Source organism: Vespula vulgaris, chromosome 2 (genome assembly GCF_905475345.1).
Source record: "Vespula vulgaris chromosome 2, iyVesVulg1.1, whole genome shotgun sequence".
Taxonomy (NCBI): domain Eukaryota; kingdom Metazoa; phylum Arthropoda; class Insecta; order Hymenoptera; family Vespidae; genus Vespula; species Vespula vulgaris.
In genome coordinates, this window is record NC_066587.1 from 9,934,488 (window position 1) to 9,953,505 (window position 19,018).

Below are 19,018 nucleotides of genomic sequence, written 5' to 3' on the forward strand. Positions count from 1 at the left end.
AGTCGCGTGTGAGCGCAGGGCGCGGTGAGCACGGAAATCGCCGGCGCGGGCCGCGGGGAGCTCGCGCGCGCGCGCGCGGGGCGCGGTGAGCTCGGAAATCGCCGGCGCGGGGCCGCGGGGAGCTCGCGCGCGCGCGCGCGGGGCGCGGTGAGCTCGGAAATCGCCGGCGCGGGCCGCGGGGAGCTCGCGCGCGCGCGCGCGGGGCGCGGTGAGCTCGGAAATCGCCGGCGCGGGCCGCGGTGAGCTCGCGCGCGCGCGCGCGGGGCGCGGTGAGCTCGGAAATCGCCGGCGCGGGCCGCGGGGAGCTCGCGCGCGCGCGCGCGGGGCGCGGTGAGCTCGGAAATCGCCGGCGCGGGCCGCGGTGAGCTCGGAAATCGCCGGCGCGGGCCGCGGTGAGCTCGCGAGCGCTCGCGCGGGGCGCGGTGAGCTGGGAAATCGCCGGCGCGGGCCGCGGGGGGCTCGCGCGCGCGCGGGGCGCGGTGGGCTCGGAAATCGCCGGCGCGGGCCGCGGGGAGCTCGCGCGCGCGCGCGCGGGGCGCGGTGAGCTCGGAAATCTCCGGCGCGGGCCGCGGGGAGCTCGCGCGCGCGCGCGCGGGGCGCGGTGAGCTGGGAAATCGCCGGCGCGGGCCGCGGGGAGCTCGCGCGCGCGCGCGCGGGGCGCGTTGAGCTCGGAAATCGCCGGCGCGGGCCGCGGGGAGCTCGCGCGCGCGCGCGCGGGGCGCGGTGAGCTCGGAAATCGCCGGCGCGGGCCGCGGTGAGCTCGGAAATCGCCGGCGCGGGCCGCGGTGAGCTCGCGAGCGCGCGCGCGGGGCGCGGTGAGCTGGGAAATCGCGCGCGCGGGCCGCGGGGAGCTCGCGCGCACGCGGGGCGCGGTGAGCTCGGAAATCGCCGGCGCGGGCCGCGGGGAGCTCGCGCGCGCGCGCGCGGGGCGCGGTGAGCTCGGAAATCGCCGGCGCGGGCCGCGGGGAGCTCGCGCGCGCGTGCGCGGGGCGCGGTGAGCTCGGAAATCGCCGGCGCGGGCCGCGGGGAGCTCGCGCGCGCGCGCGCGGGGTGCGGTGAGCTCGGAAATCGCCGGCGCGGGCCGCGGTGAGCTCGCGAGCGCGCGCGCGGGGCGCGGTGAGCTGGGAAATCGCCGGCGCGGGCCGCGGGGAGCTCGCGCGCGCGCGGGGCGCGGTGAGCTCGGAAATCGCCGGCGCGGGCCGCGGGGAGCTCGCGCGCGCGCGCGCGGGGCGCGGTGAGCTCGGAAATCGCCGGCGCGGGCCGCGGGGAGCACGCGCGCGCGCGCGCGGGGCGCGGTGAGCTCGGAAATCGCCGGCGCGGGCCGCGGGGAGCTCGCGCGCGCGCGCGCGGGGCGCGGTGAACTCGGAAATCGCCGGCGCGGGCCGCGGGGAGCTCGCGCGCGCGCGCGCGGGGCGCGGTGAGCTCGGAAATCGCCGGCGCGGGCCGCGGGGAGCTCGCGCGCGCGCGCGCGGGGCGCGGTGAGCTCGGAAATCGCCGGCGCGGGCCGCGGGGAGCTCGCGCGCGCGCGCGCGGGGCGCGGTGAGCTCGGAAATCGCAGGCGCGGGCCGCGGGGAGCTCGCGCGCGCGCGCGCGGGGCGCGGTGAGCTCGGAAATCGCCGGCGCGGGCCGCGGGGAGCTCGCGCGCGAGCGCGCGGGGCGCGGTGAGCTCGGAAATCGCCGGCGCGGGCCGCGGGGAGCTCGCGCGCGCGCGCGCGGGGCGCGGTGAGCTCGGAAATCGCCGGCGCGGGCCGCGGGGAGCTCGCGCGCGCGCGCGCGGGGCGCGGTGAGCTCGGAAATCGCCGGCGCGGGCCGCGGGGAGCTCGCGCGCGCGCGGGGCGCGGTGGGCTCGGAAATCGCCGGCGCGGGCCGCGGGGAGCTCGCGCGCGCGCGCGCGGGGAGCGGTGGGCTCGGAAATCGCCGGCGCGGGCCGCGGTGAGCTCGGAAATCGCCGGCGCGGGCCGCGGTGAGCTCGGAAATCGCCGGCGCGGGCCGCGGGGAGCTCGCGCGCGCGCGCGCGGGGCGCGGTGAGCTCGGAAATCGCCGGCGCGGGCCGCGGGGAGCTCGCGCGCGCGCGGGGCGCGGTGGGCTCGGAAATCGCCGGCGCGGGCCGCGGGGAGCTCGCGCGCGCGCGGGGCGCGGTGAGCTCGGAAATCGCCGGCGCGGGCCGCAGGGAGCTCGCGCGCGCGCGCGCGGGGCGCGGTGAGCTCGGAAATCGCCGGCGCGGGCCGCGGGGAGCTCGCGCGCGCGCGCGCGTGGCGCGGTGAGCTCGCACACGCGAGCGCGGGCCGCTGTGAGCTCAAAAAACGCCAGCGCAGGCCGCGGTGAGCCCGCAATCCTGAGAGCGGGCCGCGGTGAGCTCGGAAAACGCCAGCGCGGGCTGCTGTGAGCTCGCACACGCGAGCGCGGGCCGCGGTGAGCTCGCACACGCGAGCGCGGGCCGCTGTGAGCTCAAAAAACGCCAGCGCAGGCCGCGGTGAGCTCCCACACGCGAGCGCGAGCCGCGGTGAGGTCGCACAAGCCAGCATGGGCCGCGTTGAACTCGAAACACGCCGGCGCCTGCCGCGATGAGCTCGCACACGCGAGCGCGGGCCGCGGTGAGCTCGCACACGCTAGCTCGGGCCCCGGTGAGCCCGAAAAACGGCAGCGCGGTTCGCGGTGAGCTGGCCCACGCGAGGGCGGGCTGCGGTGAGCTCAAAAATCGCCAGCTCCGTCCCCTGTGAGATCGCACACGCGATTGCGGGCCGCGATGAGCTCGCACATGCCAGGGCGGGCCGCGGTGAGCTCGAAAAATGCCGGCGCGGGCCGCGGTAAGCTCGCACACGCCAGCGCGGGCCGCGGTGAGCTCGCACACGCGAGCGCTGGCCGCTGTCAGCTCGCACACGCGAGCGCTGGCCGCTGTCAGCTCGCACACGGGAGCGCGGGCCGAGGTGAGCTCGCACACGCCAGCGCGGGCCGCGGGGAGCTCGCGCGCGCGCGCGCGGGGCGCGGAGAGCTCGGAAATCGCCGGCGCGGGCCGCGGGGAGCTTGCGCGCGCGCGCGCGGGGCGCGGTGAGCTCGGAAATCGCCGGCGCGGGCCGCGGGGAGCTCGCGCGCGCGCGCGCGGGGCGCGGTGAGCTCGGAAATCGCCGGCGCGGGCCGCGGGGAGCTCGCGCGCGCGCGCGCGGGGCGCGGTGAGCTCGGAAATCGCCGGCGCGGGCCGCGGGGAGCTCGCGCGCGCGTGGGGCGCGGTGGGCTCGGAAATCGCCGGCGCGGGCCGCGGGGAGCTCGCGCGCGCGCGCGCGGGGAGCGGTGAGCTCGGAAATCGCCGGCGCGGGCCGCGGGGAGCTCGCGCGCGCGCGCGCGGGGCGCGGTGAGCTCGGAAATCGCCGGCGCGGGCCGCGGGGAGCTCGGAAATCGCCGGCGCGGGCCGCGGTGAGCTCGGAAATCGCCGGCGCGGGCCGCGGGGAGATCGCGCGCGCGCGCGCGGGGCGCGGAGAGCTCGGAAATCGCCGGCGCGGGCAGCGGGGAGCTCGCGCGCGCGCGCGCGGGGCGCGGTGAGCTCGGAAATCGCCGGCGCGGGCCGCGGGGAGCTCGCGCGCGCGCGCGCGGGGCGCGGTGAGCTCGCACACGCGAGCGCGGGCCGCTGTGAGCTCAAAAAACGCTAGCGCAGGCCGCGGTGAGCTCCCACACGCGAGCGCGAGCCGCGGTGAGGTCGCACAAGCCAGCATGGGCCGCGTTGAACTCGAAACACGCCGGCGCCTGCCGCGATGAGCTCGCACACGCGAGCGCGGGCCGCGGTGAGCTCGCACACGCCAGCGCGGGCAGCGGTGAGCTCAAGAAACGCCAGCGCAGGCCGCGGTGAGCCCGCACTCCTGAGAGCGGGCCGAGGTGAGATCGCACACGCCAGCGCTGGCCGCGGTGAGCTCGCACACACCAGCGCGGGCCGCGGTGAGCTCAAAAAACGCCAGCGCAGGCCGCGGTGAGCCCGCAATCCTGAGTGCGGGCCGCGGTGAGCTCGGAAAACGCCAGCGCGGGCTGCTGTGAGCTCGCACACGCGAGCGCGGGCCGCGGTGAGCTCGCACACGCGAGCGCGGGCCGCTGTGAGCTCAAAAAACGCCAGCGCGGGCCGCGGTGAGCTCCCACACGCGAGCGCGAGCCGCGGTGAGGTCGCACAAGCCAGCATGGGCCGCGTTGAACTCGAAACACGCCGGCGCCTGCCGCGATGAGCTCGCACACGCGAGCGCGGGCCGCGGTGAGCTCGCACACGCCAGCTCGGGCCCCGGTGAGCCCGAAAAACGGCAGCGCGGTTCGCGGTGAGCTGGCCCACGCGAGGGCGGGCTGCGGTGAGCTCAAAAATCGCCAGCTCCGTCCCCTGTGAGATCGCACAGGCGATTGCGGGCCGCGATGAGCTCGCACATGCCAGGGCGGGCCGCGGTGAGCTCGAAAAATGCCGGCGCGGGCCGCGGTAAGCTCGCACACGCCAGCGCGGCCCGCGGTGAGCTCGCACACGCGAGCGCTGGCCGCTGTCAGCTCGCACACGGGAGCGCGGGCCGAGGTGAGCTCGCACACGCCAGCGCGGGTCGCGGAGAACAGTCGCGTGTGAGCGCAGGGCGCGGTGAGCACGGAAATCGCCGGCGCGGGCCGCGGGGAGCTCGCGTGCGCGCGGGGCGCGGTGAGCTCGGAAATCGCCGGCGCGGGCCGCAGGGAGCTCGCGCGCGCGCGCGCAGGGCGCGGTGAGCTCGGAAATCGCCGGCGCGGGTCGCGGGGAGCTCGCGCGCGCGCGCGCGGGGCGCGGAGAGCTCGGAAATCGCCGGCGCGGGCCGCGGGGAGCTCGCGCGCGCGCGCGCGGGGCGCGGTGAGCTCGGAAATCGCCGGCGCGGGCCGCGGGGAGCGCGGAAATCGCCGGCGCGGGCCGCGGTGAGCTCGGAAATCGCCGGCGCGGGCCGCGGGGAGCTCGCGCGCGCGCGCGCGGGGCGCGGTGAGCTCGGAAATCGCCGGCGCGGGCCGCGGGGAGCTCGCGCGCGCGCGCGCGGGGCGCGGTGAGCTCGGAAATCGCCGGCGCGGGCCGCGGGGAGCTCGCGCGCGCGCGGGGCGCGGTGGGCTCGGAAATCGCCGGCGCGGGCCGCGGGGAGCTCGCGCGCGCGCGGGGCGCGGTGAGCTCGGAAATCGCCGGCGCGGGCCGCAGGGAGCTCGCGCGCGCGCGCGCGGGGCTCGGTGAGCTCGGAAATCGCCGGCGCGGGCCGCGGGGAGCTCGCGCGCGCGCGCGCGGGGCGCGGTGAGCTCGCACACGCGAGCGCGGGCCGCTGTGAGCTCAAAAAACGCCAGCGCAGGCCGCGGTGAGCTCCCACACGCGAGCGCGAGCCGCGGTGAGGTCGCACAAGCCAGCATGGGCCGCGTTGAACTCGAAACACGCCGGCGCCTGCCGCGATGAGCTCGCACACGCGAGCGCGGGCCGCGGTGAGCTCGCACACGCCAGCTCGGGCCCCGGTGAGCCCGAAAAACGGCAGCGCGGTTCGCGGTGAGTTGGCCCACGCCAGGGCGGGCTGCGGTGAGCTCAAAAATCGCCAGCTCCGTCCCCTGTGAGATCGCACACGCGATTGCGGGCCGCGATGAGCTCGCACATGCCAGGGCGGGGCGCGGTGAGCTCGGAAATCGCCGGCGCGGGCCGCGGGGAGCTCGCGCGCGCGCGGGGCGCGGTGGGCTCGGAAATCGCCGGCGCGGGCCGCGGGGAGCTCGCGCGCGCGCGCGCGGGGCGCGGAGAGCTCGGAAATCGCCGGCGCGGGCCGCGGGGAGCTCGCGCGCGCGCGCGCGGGGCGCGGTGAGCTCGGAAATCGCCGGCGCGGGCCGCGGGGAGCTCGCGCGCGCGCGCGCGGGGCGCGGTGAGCTCGGAAATCGCCGGCGCGGGCCGCGGGGAGCTCGCGCGCGCGCGCGCGGGGCGCGGTGAGCTCGGAAATCGCCGGCGCGGGCCGCGGGGAGCTCGCGCGCGCGCGCGCGGGGCGCGGTGAGCTCGGAAATCGCCGGCGCGGGCCGCGGGGAGCTCGCGCGCGCGCGCGCGGGGCGCGGTGAGCTCGGAAATCGCCGGCGCGGGCCGCGGGGAGCTCGCGCGCGCGCGGGGCGCGGTGGGCTCGGAAATCGCCGGCGCGGGCCGCGGGGAGCTCGCGCGCGCGCGCGCGGGGCGCGGTGAGCTCGGAAATCGCCGGCGCGGGCCGCGGGGAGCTCGCGCGCGCGCGCGCGGGGCGCGGTGAGCTCGGAAATCGCCGGCGCGGGCCGCGGTGAGCTCGCGCGCGCGCGGGGCGCGGTGGGCTCGGAAATCGCCGGCGCGGGCCGCGGGGAGCTCGCGCGCGCGCGCGCGGGGCGCGGTGAGCTCGGAAATCGCCGGCGCGGGCCGCGGGGAGCTCGCGCGCGCGCGCGCGGGGCGCGGTGAGCTCGGAAATCGCCGGCGCGGGCCGCGGGGAGCTCGCGCGCGCGCGCGCGGGGCGCGGTGAGCTCGGAAATCGCCGGCGCTGGCCGCGGGGAGCTCGCGCGCGCGCGCGCGGGGCGCGGTGAGCTCGGAAATCGCCGGCGCGGGCCGCGGGGAGCTCGCGCACGCGCGCGCGGGGCGCGGTGAGCTCGGAAATCGCCGGCGCTGGCCGCGGGGAGCTCGCGCGCGCGCGCGCGGGGCGCGGTGAGCTCAAGAAACGCCAGCGCAGGCCGCGGTGAGCCCGCACTCCTGAGAGCGGGCCGAGGTGAGATCGCACACGCCAGCGCTGGCCGCGGTGAGCTCGCACACACCAGCGCGGGCCGCGGTGAGCTCAAAAAACGCCAGCGCAGGCCGCGGTGAGCCCGCAATCCTGAGTGCGGGCCGCGGTGAGCTCGGAAAACGCCAGCGCGGGCTGCTGTGAGCTCGCACACGCGAGCGCGGGCCGCGGTGAGCTCGCACACGCGAGCGCGGGCCGCTGTGAGCTCAAAAAACGCCAGCGCGGGCCGCGGTGAGCTCCCACACGCGAGCGCGAGCCGCGGTGAGGTCGCACAAGCCAGCATGGGCCGCGTTGAACTCGAAACACGCCGGCGCCTGCCGCGATGAGCTCGCACACGCGAGCGCGGGCCGCGGTGAGCTCGCACACGCCAGCTCGGGCCCCGGTGAGCCCGAAAAACGGCAGCGCGGTTCGCGGTGAGCTGGCCCACGCGAGGGCGGGCTGCGGTGAGCTCAAAAATCGCCAGCTCCGTCCCCTGTGAGATCGCACAGGCGATTGCGGGCCGCGATGAGCTCGCACATGCCAGGGCGGGCCGCGGTGAGCTCGAAAAATGCCGGCGCGGGCCGCGGTAAGCTCGCACACGCCAGCGCGGCCCGCGGTGAGCTCGCACACGCGAGCGCTGGCCGCTGTCAGCTCGCACACGGGAGCGCGGGCCGAGGTGAGCTCGCACACGCCAGCGCGGGTCGCGGAGAACAGTCGCGTGTGAGCGCAGGGCGCGGTGAGCACGGAAATCGCCGGCGCGGGCCGCGGGGAGCTCGCGTGCGCGCGGGGCGCGGTGAGCTCGGAAATCGCCGGCGCGGGCCGCAGGGAGCTCGCGCGCGCGCGCGCAGGGCGCGGTGAGCTCGGAAATCGCCGGCGCGGGTCGCGGGGAGCTCGCGCGCGCGCGCGCGGGGCGCGGAGAGCTCGGAAATCGCCGGCGCGGGCCGCGGGGAGCTCGCGCGCGCGCGCGCGGGGCGCGGTGAGCTCGGAAATCGCCGGCGCGGGCCGCGGGGAGCTCGGAAATCGCCGGCGCGGGCCGCGGTGAGCTCGGAAATCGCCGGCGCGGGCCGCGGGGAGCTCGCGCGCGCGCGCGCGGGGCGCGGAGAGCTCGGAAATCGCCGGCGCGGGCCGCGGGGAGCTCGCGCGCGCGCGCGCGGGGCGCGGTGAGCTCGGAAATCGCCGGCGCGGGCCGCGGGGAGCTCGCGCGCGCGCGGGGCGCGGTGGGCTCGGAAATCGCCGGCGCGGGCCGCGGGGAGCTCGCGCGCGCGCGGGGCGCGGTGAGCTCGGAAATCGCCGGCGCGGGCCGCAGGGAGCTCGCGCGCGCGCGCGCGGGGCTCGGTGAGCTCGGAAATCGCCGGCGCGGGCCGCGGGGAGCTCGCGCGCGCGCGCGCGGGGCGCGGTGAGCTCGCACACGCGAGCGCGGGCCGCTGTGAGCTCAAAAAACGCCAGCGCAGGCCGCGGTGAGCTCCCACACGCGAGCGCGAGCCGCGGTGAGGTCGCACAAGCCAGCATGGGCCGCGTTGAACTCGAAACACGCCGGCGCCTGCCGCGATGAGCTCGCACACGCGAGCGCGGGCCGCGGTGAGCTCGCACACGCCAGCTCGGGCCCCGGTGAGCCCGAAAAACGGCAGCGCGGTTCGCGGTGAGCTGGCCCACGCCAGGGCGGGCTGCGGTGAGCTCAAAAATCGCCAGCTCCGTCCCCTGTGAGATCGCACACGCGATTGCGGGCCGCGATGAGCTCGCACATGCCAGGGCGGGGCGCGGTGAGCTCGGAAATCGCCGGCGCGGGCCGCGGGGAGCTCGCGCGCGCGCGGGGCGCGGTGGGCTCGGAAATCGCCGGCGCGGGCCGCGGGGAGCTCGCGCGCGCGCGCGCGGGGCGCGGAGAGCTCGGAAATCGCCGGCGCGGGCCGCGGGGAGCTCGCGCGCGCGCGCGCGGGGCGCGGTGAGCTCGGAAATCGCCGGCGCGGGCCGCGGGGAGCTCGCGCGCGCGCGCGCGGGGCGCGGTGAGCTCGGAAATCGCCGGCGCGGGCCGCGGGGAGCTCGCGCGCGCGCGCGCGGGGCGCGGTGAGCTCGGAAATCGCCGGCGCGGGCCGCGGGGAGCTCGCGCGCGCGCGCGCGGGGCGCGGTGAGCTCGGAAATCGCCGGCGCGGGCCGCGGGGAGCTCGCGCGCGCGCGCGCGGGGCGCGGTGAGCTCGGAAATCGCCGGCGCGGGCCGCGGGGAGCTCGCGCGCGCGCGGGGCGCGGTGGGCTCGGAAATCGCCGGCGCGGGCCGCGGGGAGCTCGCGCGCGCGCGCGCGGGGCGCGGTGAGCTCGGAAATCGCCGGCGCGGGCCGCGGGGAGCTCGCGCGCGCGCGCGCGGGGCGCGGTGAGCTCGGAAATCGCCGGCGCGGGCCGCGGTGAGCTCGCGCGCGCGCGGGGCGCGGTGGGCTCGGAAATCGCCGGCGCGGGCCGCGGGGAGCTCGCGCGCGCGCGCGCGGGGCGCGGTGAGCTCGGAAATCGCCGGCGCGGGCCGCGGGGAGCTCGCGCGCGCGCGCGCGGGGCGCGGTGAGCTCGGAAATCGCCGGCGCGGGCCGCGGGGAGCTCGCGCGCGCGCGCGCGGGGCGCGGTGAGCTCGGAAATCGCCGGCGCTGGCCGCGGGGAGCTCGCGCGCGCGCGCGCGGGGCGCGGTGAGCTCGGAAATCGCCGGCGCGGGCCGCGGGGAGCTCGCGCACGCGCGCGCGGGGCGCGGTGAGCTCGGAAATCGCCGGCGCGGGCCGCGTGGAGCTCGCGCGCGCGCGCCCGGGGCGCGGTGAGCTCGGAAATCGCCAGCGCGGGCCGCGGGGAGCTCGCGCGCGCGCGCGCGGGGCGCGGTGAGCTCGGAAATCGCCGGCGCGGGCCGCGGGGAGCTCGCGCGCGCGCGCGCGGGGCGCGGTGAGCTCGGAAATCGCCGGTGCGGGCCGCGGGGAGCTCGCGCGCGCGCGCGCGGGGCGCGGTGAGCTCGGAAATCGCCGGCGCGGGCCGCGGGGAGCTCGCGCGGGGCGCGGTGAGCTCGGAAATCGCCGGCGCGGGCCGCGGGGAGCTCGCGCGGGGCGCGGTGAGCTCGGAAATCGCCGGCGCGGGCCGCGGGGAGCTCGCGCGCGCGCGCGCGGGGCGCGGTGAGCTCGGAAATCGCCGGCGCGGGCCGCGGGGAGCTCGCGCGCGCGCGCGCGGGGCGCGGTAAGCTCGGAAATCGCCGGCGCGGGCCGCGGGGAGCTCGCGCGCGCGCGGGGCGCGGTGGGCTCGGAAATCGCCGGCGCGGGCCGCGGGGAGCTCGCGCGCGAGCGCGCGGGGCGCGGTGAGCTCGGAAATCGCCGGCGCGGGCCGCGGGGGGCTCGCGCGCGCGCGCGCGGGGCGCGGTGAGCTCGGAAATCGCCGGCGCGGGCCGCGGGGAGCTCGCGCGCGCGCGCGCGGGGCGCGGTGAGCTCGGAAATCGCCGGCGCGGGCCGCGGGGAGCTCGCGCGCGCGCGGGGCGCGGTGGGCTCGGAAATCGCCGGCGCGGGCCGCGGGGAGCTCGCGCGCGCGCGCGCGGGGAGCGGTGAGCTCGGAAATCGCCGGCGCGGGCCGCGGTGAGCTCGGAAATCGCCGGCGCGGGCCGCGGGGAGCTCGCGCGCGCGCGCGCGGGGCGCGGTGAGCTCGGAAATCGCCGGCGCGGGCCGCGGGGAGCTCGCGCGCGCGCGGGGCGCGGTGGGCTCGGAAATCGCCGGCGCGGGCCGCGGGGAGCTCGCGCGCGCGCGGGGCGCGGTGAGCTCGGAAATCGCCGGCGCGGGCCGCAGGGAGCTCGCGCGCGCGCGCGCGGGGCGCGGTGAGCTCGGAAATCGCCGGCGCGGGCCGCGGGGAGCTCGCGCGCGCGCGCGCGGGGCGCGGTGAGCTCGCACACGCGAGCGCGGGCCGCTGTGAGCTCAAAAAACGCCAGCGCAGGCCGCGGTGAGCCCGCAATCCTGAGAGCGGGCCGCGGTGAGCTCGGAAAACGCCAGCGCGGGCTGCTGTGAGCTCGCACACGCGAGCGCGGGCCGCGGTGAGCTCGCACACGCGAGCGCGGGCCGCTGTGAGCTCAAAAAACGCCAGCGCAGGCCGCGGTGAGCTCCCACACGCGAGCGCGAGCCGCGGTGAGGTCGCACAAGCCAGCATGGGCCGCGTTGAACTCGAAACACGCCGGCGCCTGCCGCGATGAGCTCGCACACGCGAGCGCGGGCCGCGGTGAGCTCGCACACGCTAGCTCGGGCCCCGGTGAGCCCGAAAAACGGCAGCGCGGTTCGCGGTGAGCTGGCCCACGCGAGGGCGGGCTGCGGTGAGCTCAAAAATCGCCAGCTCCGTCCCCTGTGAGATCGCACACGCGATTGCGGGCCGCGATGAGCTCGCACATGCCAGGGCGGGCCGCGGTGAGCTCGAAAAATGCCGGCGCGGGCCGCGGTAAGCTCGCACACGCCAGCGCGGGCCGCGGTGAGCTCGCACACGCGAGCGCTGGCCGCTGTCAGCTCGCACACGCGAGCGCTGGCCGCTGTCAGCTCGCACACGGGAGCGCGGGCCGAGGTGAGCTCGCACACGCCAGCGCGGGTCGCGGAGAGCAGTCGCGTGTGAGCGCAGGGCGCGGTGAGCACGGAAACGCCGGCGCGGGCCGCGGGGAGCTCGCGCGCGCGCGCGCGGGGCGCGGTGAGCTCGGAAATCGCCGGCGCGGGCCGCGGGGAGCTCGCGCGCGCGCGCGCGGGGCGCGGTGAGCTCGGAAATCGCCGGCGCGGGCCGCGGGGAGCTCGCGCGCGCGCGCGCGGGGCGCGGTGAGCTCGGAAATCGCCGGCGCGGGCCGCGGGGAGCTCGCGCGCGCGCGCGCGGGGCGCGGTGAGCTCGGAAATCGCCGGCGCGGGCCGCGGGGAGCTCGCGCGCGCGCGCGCGGGGCGCGGTGAGCTCGGAAATCGCCGGCGCGGGCCGCGGTGAGCTCGGAAATCGCCGGCGCGGGCCGCGGTGAGCTCCCGAGCGCTCGCGCGGGGCGCGGTGAGCTGGGAAATCGCCGGCGCGGGCCGCGGGGAGCTCGCGCGCGCGCGGGGCGCGGTGAGCTCGGAAATCGCCGGCGCGGGCCGCGGGGAAATCGCGCGCGCGCGCGCGGGGCGCGGTGAGCTCGGAAATCGCCGGCGCGGGCCGCGGGGAGCTCGCGCGCGCGCGCGCGGGGCGCGGTGAGCTGGGAAATCGCCGGCGCGGGCCGCGGGGAGCTCGCGCGCGCGCGCGCGGGGCGCGTTGAGCTCGGTAATCGCCGGCGCGGGCCGCGGGGAGCTCGCGCGCGCGCGCGCAGGCGCGGTGAGCTCGGAAATCGCCGGCGCGGGCCGCGGTGAGCTCGGAAATCGCCGGCGCGGGCCGCGGTGAGCTGGGAAATCGCGCGCGCGGGCCGCGGTGAGCTGGCGCGCACGCGGGGCGCGGTTAGCTCGGAAATCGCCGGCGCGGGCCGCGGGGAGCTCGCGCGCGCGCGCGCGGGGCGCGGTGAGCTCGGAAATCGCCGGCGCGGGCCGCGGGGAGCTCGCGCGCGCGTGCGCGGGGCGCGGTGAGCTCTATAATCGCCGGCGCGGGCCGCGGGGAGCTCGCGCGCGCGCGCGCGGGGTGCGGTGAGCTCGGAAATCGCCGGCGCGGGCCGCGGTGAGCTCGCGAGCGCGCGCGCGGGGCGCGGTGAGCTGGGAAATCGCCGGCGCGGGCCGCGGGGAGCTCGCGCGCGCGCGGGGCGCGGTGAGCTCGGAAATCGCCGGCGCGGGCCGCGGGGAGCTCGCGCGCGCGCGCGCGGGGCGCGGTGAGCTCGGAAATCGCCGGCGCGGGCCGCGGGGAGCTCGCGCGCGCGCGCGCGGGGCGCGGTGAGCTCGGAAATCGCAGGCGCGGGCCGCGGGGAGCTCGCGCGCGCGCGCGCGGGGCGCGGTGAGCTCGGAAATCGCCGTCGCGGGCCGCGGGGAGCTCGCGCGCGCGCGCGCGGGGCGCGGTGAGCTCGGAAATCGCAGGCGCGGGCCGCGGGGAGCTCGCGCGCGCGCGCGTGGGGCGCGGTGAGCTCGGAAATCGCCGGCGCGGGCCGCGGGGAGCTCGCGCACGCGCGCGCGGGGCGCGGTGAGCTCGGAAATCGCCGGCGCGGGCCGCGGGGAGCTCGCGCGCGCGCGCGCGGGGCGCGGTGAGCTCGGAAATCGCCGGCGCGGGCCGCGGGGAGCTCGCGCGCGCGCGGGGCGCGGTGGGCTCGGAAATCGCCGGCGCGGGCCGCGGGGAGCTCGCGCGCGCGCGCGCGGGGAGCGGTGAGCTCGGAAATCGCCGGCGCGGGCCGCGGGGAGCTCGCGCGCGCGCGCGCGGGGCGCGGTGAGCTCGGAAATCGCCGGCGCGGGCCGCGGGGAGCTCGGAAATCGCCGGCGCGTGCCGCGGTGAGCTCGGAAATCGCCGGCGCGGACCGCGGGGAGCTCGCGCGCGCGCGCGCGGGGCGCGGAGAGCTCGGAAATCGCCGGCGCGGGCCGCGGGGAGCTCGCGCGCGCGCGCGCGGGGCGCGGTGAGCTCGGAAATCGCCGGCGCGGGCCGCGGGGAGCTCGCGCGCGCGCGGGGCGCGGTGGGCTCGGAAATCGCCGGCGCGGGCCGCGGGGAGCTCGCGCGCGCGCGGGGCGCGGTGAGCTCGGAAATCGCCGGCGCGGGCCGCAGGGAGCTCGCGCGCGCGCGCGCGGGGCGCGGTGAGCTCGGAAATCGCCGGCGCGGGCCGCGGGGAGCTCGGAAATCGCCGGCGCGGGCCGCGGGGAGCTCGCGCGCGCGCGCGCGGGGCGCGGAGAGCTCGGAAATCGCCGGCGCGGGCCGCGGGGAGCTCGCGCGCGCGCGCGCGGGGCGCGGTGAGCTCGGAAATCGCCGGCGCGGGCCGCGGGGAGCTCGCGCGCGCGCGCGCGGGGCGCGGTGAGCTCGGAAATCGCCGGCGCGGGCCGCGGGGAGCTCGCGCGCGCGCGCGCGGGGCGCGGTGAGCTCGGAAATCGCCGGCGCGGGCCGCGGGGAGCTCGCGCGCGCGTGGGGCGCGGTGGGCTCGGAAATCGCCGGCGCGGGCCGCGGGGAGCTCGCGCGCGCGCGCGCGGGGAGCGGTGAGCTCGGAAATCGCCGGCGCGGGCCGCGGGGAGCTCGCGCGCGCGCGCGCGGGGCGCGGTGAGCTCGGAAATCGCCGGCGCGGGCCGCGGGGAGCTCGGAAATCGCCGGCGCGGGCCGCGGTGAGCTCGGAAATCCCCGGCGCGTGCCGCGGGGAGATCGCGCGCGCGCGCGCGGGGCGCGGAGAGCTCGGAAATCGCCGGCGCGGGCCGCGGGGAGCTCGCGCGCGCGCGCGCGGGGCGCGGTGAGCTCGGAAATCGCCGGCGCGGGCCGCGGGGAGCTCGCGCGCGCGCGCGCGGGGCGCGGAGAGCTCGGAAATCGCCGGCGCGGGCCGCGGGGAGCTCGCGCGTGCGCGCGCGGGGCGCGGTGAGCTCGGAAATCGCCGGCGCGGGCCGCGGGGAGCTCGCGCGCGCGCGGGGCGCGGTGGGCTCGGAAATCGCCGGCGCGGGCCGCGGGGAGCTCGCGCGCGCGCGGGGCGCGGTGAGCTCGGAAATCGCCGGCGCGGGCCGCAGGGAGCTCGCGCGCGCGCGCGCGGGGCGCGGTGAGCTCGGAAATCGCCGGCGCGGGCCGCGGGGAGCTCGCGCGCGCGCGCGCGGGGCGCGGTGAGCTCGCACACGCGAGCGCGGGCCGCTGTGAGCTCAAAAAACGCTAGCGCAGGCCGCGGTGAGCTCCCACACGCGAGCGCGAGCCGCGGTGAGGTCGCACAAGCCAGCATGGGCCGCGTTGAACTCGAAACACGCCGGCGCCTGCCACGATGAGCTCGCACACGCGAGCGCGGGCCGCGGTGAGCTCGCACACGCCAGCGCGGGCAGCGGTGAGCTCAAGAAACGCCAGCGCAGGCCGCGGTGAGCCCGCACTCCTGAGAGCGGGCCGAGGTGAGATCGCACACGCCAGCGCTGGCCGCGGTGAGCTCGCACACACCAGCGCGGGCCGCGGTGAGCTCAAAAAACGCCAGCGCAGGCCGCGGTGAGCCCGCAATCCTGAGTGCGGGCCGCGGTGAGCTCGGAAAACGCCAGCGCGGGCTGCTGTGAGCTCGCACACGCGAGCGCGGGCCGCGGTGAGCTCGCACACGCGAGCGCGGGCCGCTGTGAGCTCAAAAAACGCCAGCGCGGGCCGCGGTGAGCTCCCACACGCGAGCGCGAGCCGCGGTGAGGTCGCACAAGCCAGCATGGGCCGCGTTGAACTCGAAACACGCCGGCGCCTGCCGCGATGAGCTCGCACACGCGAGCGCGGGCCGCGGTGAGCTCGCACACGCCAGCTAGGGCCCCGGTGAGCCCGAAAAACGGCAGCGCGGTTCGCGGTGAGCTGGCCCACGCGAGGGCGGGCTGCGGTGAGCTCAAAAATCGCCAGCTCCGTCCCCTGTGAGATCGCACAGGCGATTGCGGGCCGCGATGAGCTCGCACATGCCAGGGCGGGCCGCGGTGAGCTCGAAAAATGCCGGCGCGGGCCGCGGTAAGCTCGCACACGCCAGCGCGGCCCGCGGTGAGCTCGCACACGCGAGCGCTGGCCACTGTCAGCTCGCACACGGGAGCGCGGGCCGAGGTGAGCTCGCACACGCCAGCGCGGGTCGCGGAGAGCAGTCGCGTGTGAGCGCAGGGCGCGGTGAGCACGGAAATCGCCGGCGCGGGCCGCGGGGAGCTCGCGTGCGCGCGGGGCGCGGTGAGCTCGGAAATCGCCGGCGCGGGCCGCAGGGAGCTCGCGCGCGCGCGCGCGGGGCGCGGTGAGCTCGGAAATCGCCGGCGCGGGTCGCGGGGAGCTCGCGCGCGCGCGCGCGGGGCGCGGAGAGCTCGGAAATCGCCGGCGCGGGCCGCGGGGAGCTCGCGCGCGCGCGCGCGGGGCGCGGTGAGCTCGGAAATCGCCGGCGCGGGCCGCGGGGAGCTCGGAAATCGCCGGCGCGGGCCGCGGTGAGCTCGGAAATCGCCGGCGCGGGCCGCGGGGAGCTCGCGCGCGCGCGCGCGGAGCGCGGAGAGCTCGGAAATCGCCGGCGCGGGCCGCGGGGAGCTCGCGCGCGCGCGCGCGGGGCGCGGTGAGCTCGGAAATCGCCGGCGCGGGCCGCGGGGAGCTCGCGCGCGCGCGGGGCGCGGTGGGCTCGGAAATCGCCGGCGCGGGCCGCGGGGAGCTCGCGCGCGCGCGGGGCGCGGTGAGCTCGGAAATCGCCGGCGCGGGCCGCAGGGAGCTCGCGCGCGCGCGCGCGGGGCTCGGTGAGCTCGGAAATCGCCGGCGCGGGCCGCGGGGAGCTCGCGCGCGCGCGCGCGGGGGGCGGTGAGCTCGCACACGCGAGCGCGGGCCGCTGTGAGCTCAAAAAACGCCAGCGCAGGCCGCGGTGAGCTCCCACACGCGAGCGCGAGCCGCGGTGAGGTCGCACAAGCCAGCATGGGCCGCGTTGAACTCGAAACACGCCGGCGCCTGCCGCGATGAGCTCGCACACGCGAGCGCGGGCCGCGGTGAGCTCGCACACGCCAGCGCGGGCAGCGGTGAGCTCAAGAAACGCCAGCGCAGGACGCGGTGAGCCCGCACTCCTGACAGCGGGCCGAGGTGAGATCGCACACGCCAGCGCTGGCCGCGGTGAGCTCGCACACACCAGCGCGGGCCGCGGTGAGCTCAAAAAACGCCAGCGCAGGCCGCGGTGAGCCCGCAATCCTGAGAGCGGGCCGCGGTGAGCTCGGAAATCGCCGGCGCGGGCCGCGCAGAGCTCGCGCGCGCGCGCGCGGGGCGCGGTGAGCTCGGAAATCGCCGGCGCGGGCCGCGGGGAGCTCGCGCGCGCGCGCGCGGGGCGCGGTGAGCTGGGAAATCGCCGGCGCGGGCCGCGGGGAGCTCGCGAGCGCGCGCGCGGGGCGCGGTGAGCTGGGAAATCGCCGGCGCGGGCCGCGGGGAGCTCGCGCGCGCGCGGGGCGCGGTGAGCTCGGAAATCGCAGGCGCGGGCCGCGGGGAGCTCGCGCGCGCGCGCACGGGGCGCGGTGAGCTCGGAAATCGCCGGCGCGGGCCGCGGGGAGCTCGCGCGCGCGCGCGCGGGGCGCGGTGAGCTCGGAAATCGCCGGCGCGGGCCGCGGTGAGCTCGGAAATCGCCGGCGCGGGCCGCGGGGAGCTCGCGCGCGCGCGCGCGGGGCGCGGTGAGCTCGCACACGCGAGCGCGGGCCGCTGTGAGCTCAAAAAACGCCAGCGCAGGCCGCGGTGAGCCCGCAATCCTGAGAGCGGGCCGCGGTGAGCTGGTGAGCTCGGACAACGCCAGCGCGGGCTGCTGTGAGCTCGCACACGCGAGCGCGGGCCGCGGTGAGCTCGCACACGCGAGCGCGGGCCGCTGTGAGCTCAAAAAACGCCAGCGCGGGCCGCGGTGAGCTCCCACACGCGAGCGCGAGCCGCGGTGAGGTCGCACAAGCCAGCTCGGGCCCCGGTGAGCCCGAAAAAACGGCAGCGCGGTTCGCGGTGAGCTGGCCCACGCCAGGGCGGGCTGCGGTGAGCTCAAAAATCGCCAGCTCCGTCCCCTGTGAGATCGCACACGCGATTGCGGGCCGCGATGAGCTCGCACATGCCAGGGCGGGGCGCGGTGAGCTCGGAAATCGCCGGCGCGGGCCGCGGGGAGCTCGCGCGCGCGCGCGCGGGGCGCGGTGAGCTCGGAAATCGCCGGCGCGGGCCGCGGGGAGCTCGCGCGCGCGCGCGCGGGGCGCGGTGAGCTCGGAAATCGCCGGCGCGGGCCGCGGGGAGCTCGCGCGCGCGCGCGCGGGGCGCGGTGAGCTCGGAAATCGCCGGCGCGGGCCGCGGGGAGCTCGCGCGCGCGCGGGGCGCGGTGGGCTCGGAAATCGCCGGCGCGGGCCGCGGGGAGCTCGCGCGCGCGCGCGCGGGGCGCGGTGAGCTCGGAAATCGCCGGCGCGGGCCGCGGGGAGCTCGCGCGCGCGCGCGCGGGGCGCGGTGAGCTCGGAAATCGCCGGCGCGGGCCGCGGGGAGCTCGCGCGCGCGCGCGCGGGGCGCGGTGAGCTCGGAAATCGCCGGCCGCGGTGAGCTCGCGCGCGCGGGCGCGGTGGGCTCGGAAATCGCCGGCGCGGGCCGCGGGGAGCTCGCGCGCGCGCGCGCGGGGCGCGGTGAGCTCGGAAATCGCCGGCGCGGGCCGCGGGAGCTCGCGCGCGCGCGCGCGGGGCGCGGTGAGCTCGGAAATCGCCGGCGCGGGCCGCGGGGAGCTCGCGCGCGCGCGCGCGGGGCGCGGTGAGCTCGGAAATCGCCGGCGCGGGCCGCGGGGAGCTCGCGCGCGCGCGCGCGGGGCGCGGTGAGCTCGGAAATCGCCGGCGCGGGCCGCGGGGAGCTCGCGCACTGCGCGCGCGGGGCGCGGTGAGCTCGGAAATCGCCGGCGCGGGCCGCGTGGAGCTCGCGCGCGCGCGCCCGGGGCGCGGTGAGCTCGGAAATCGCCAGCGCGGGCCGCGGGGAGCTCGCGCGCGCGCGCGCGGGGCGCGGTGAGCTCGGAAATCGCCGGCGCGGGCCGCGGGGAGCTCGCGCGCGCGCGCGCGGGGCGCGGTGAGCTCGGAAATCGCCGGCGCGGGCCGCGGGGAGCTCGCGCGCGCGCGCGCGGGGCGCGGTGAGCTCGGAAATCGCCGGCGCGGGCCGCGGGGAGCTCGCGCGGGGCGCGGTGTGCTCGGAAATCGCCGGCGCGGGCCGCGGGGAGCTCGCGCGCGCGCGCGCGGGGCGCGGTGAGCTCGGAAATCGCCGGCGCGGGCCGCGGGGAGCTCGCGCGCGCGCGCGCGGGGCGCGGTGAGCTCGGAAATCGCCGGCGCGGGCCGCGGGGAGCTCGCGCGCGCGCGCGCGGGGCGCGGTAAGCTCGGAAATCGCCGGCGCGGGCCGCGGGGAGCTCGCGCGCGCGCGGGCCGCGGGGAGCTCGCGCGCGCGCGGGGCGCGGTGGGCTCGGAAATCGCCGGCGCGGGCCGCGGGGAGCTCGCGCGCGCGCGCGCGGGGCGCGGTGAGCTCGGAAATCGCCGGCGCGGGCCGCGGTGTGCTCGCGAGCGCGCGCGCGGGGCGCGGTGAGCTGGGAAATCGCCGGCGCGGGCCGCGGGGAGCTCGCGGGCACGCGGGGCGCGGTGAGCTCGGAAATCGCCGGCGCGGGCCGCGGGGAGCTCGCGCGCGCGCGCGCGGGGCGCGGTGAGCTCGGAAATCGCCGGCGCGGGCCGCGGGGAGCTCGCGCGCGCGCGCGCGGGGCGCGGTGAGCTCGGAAATCGCCGCCGCGGGCCGCGGGGAGCTCGCGCGCGCGCGCGCGGGGCGCG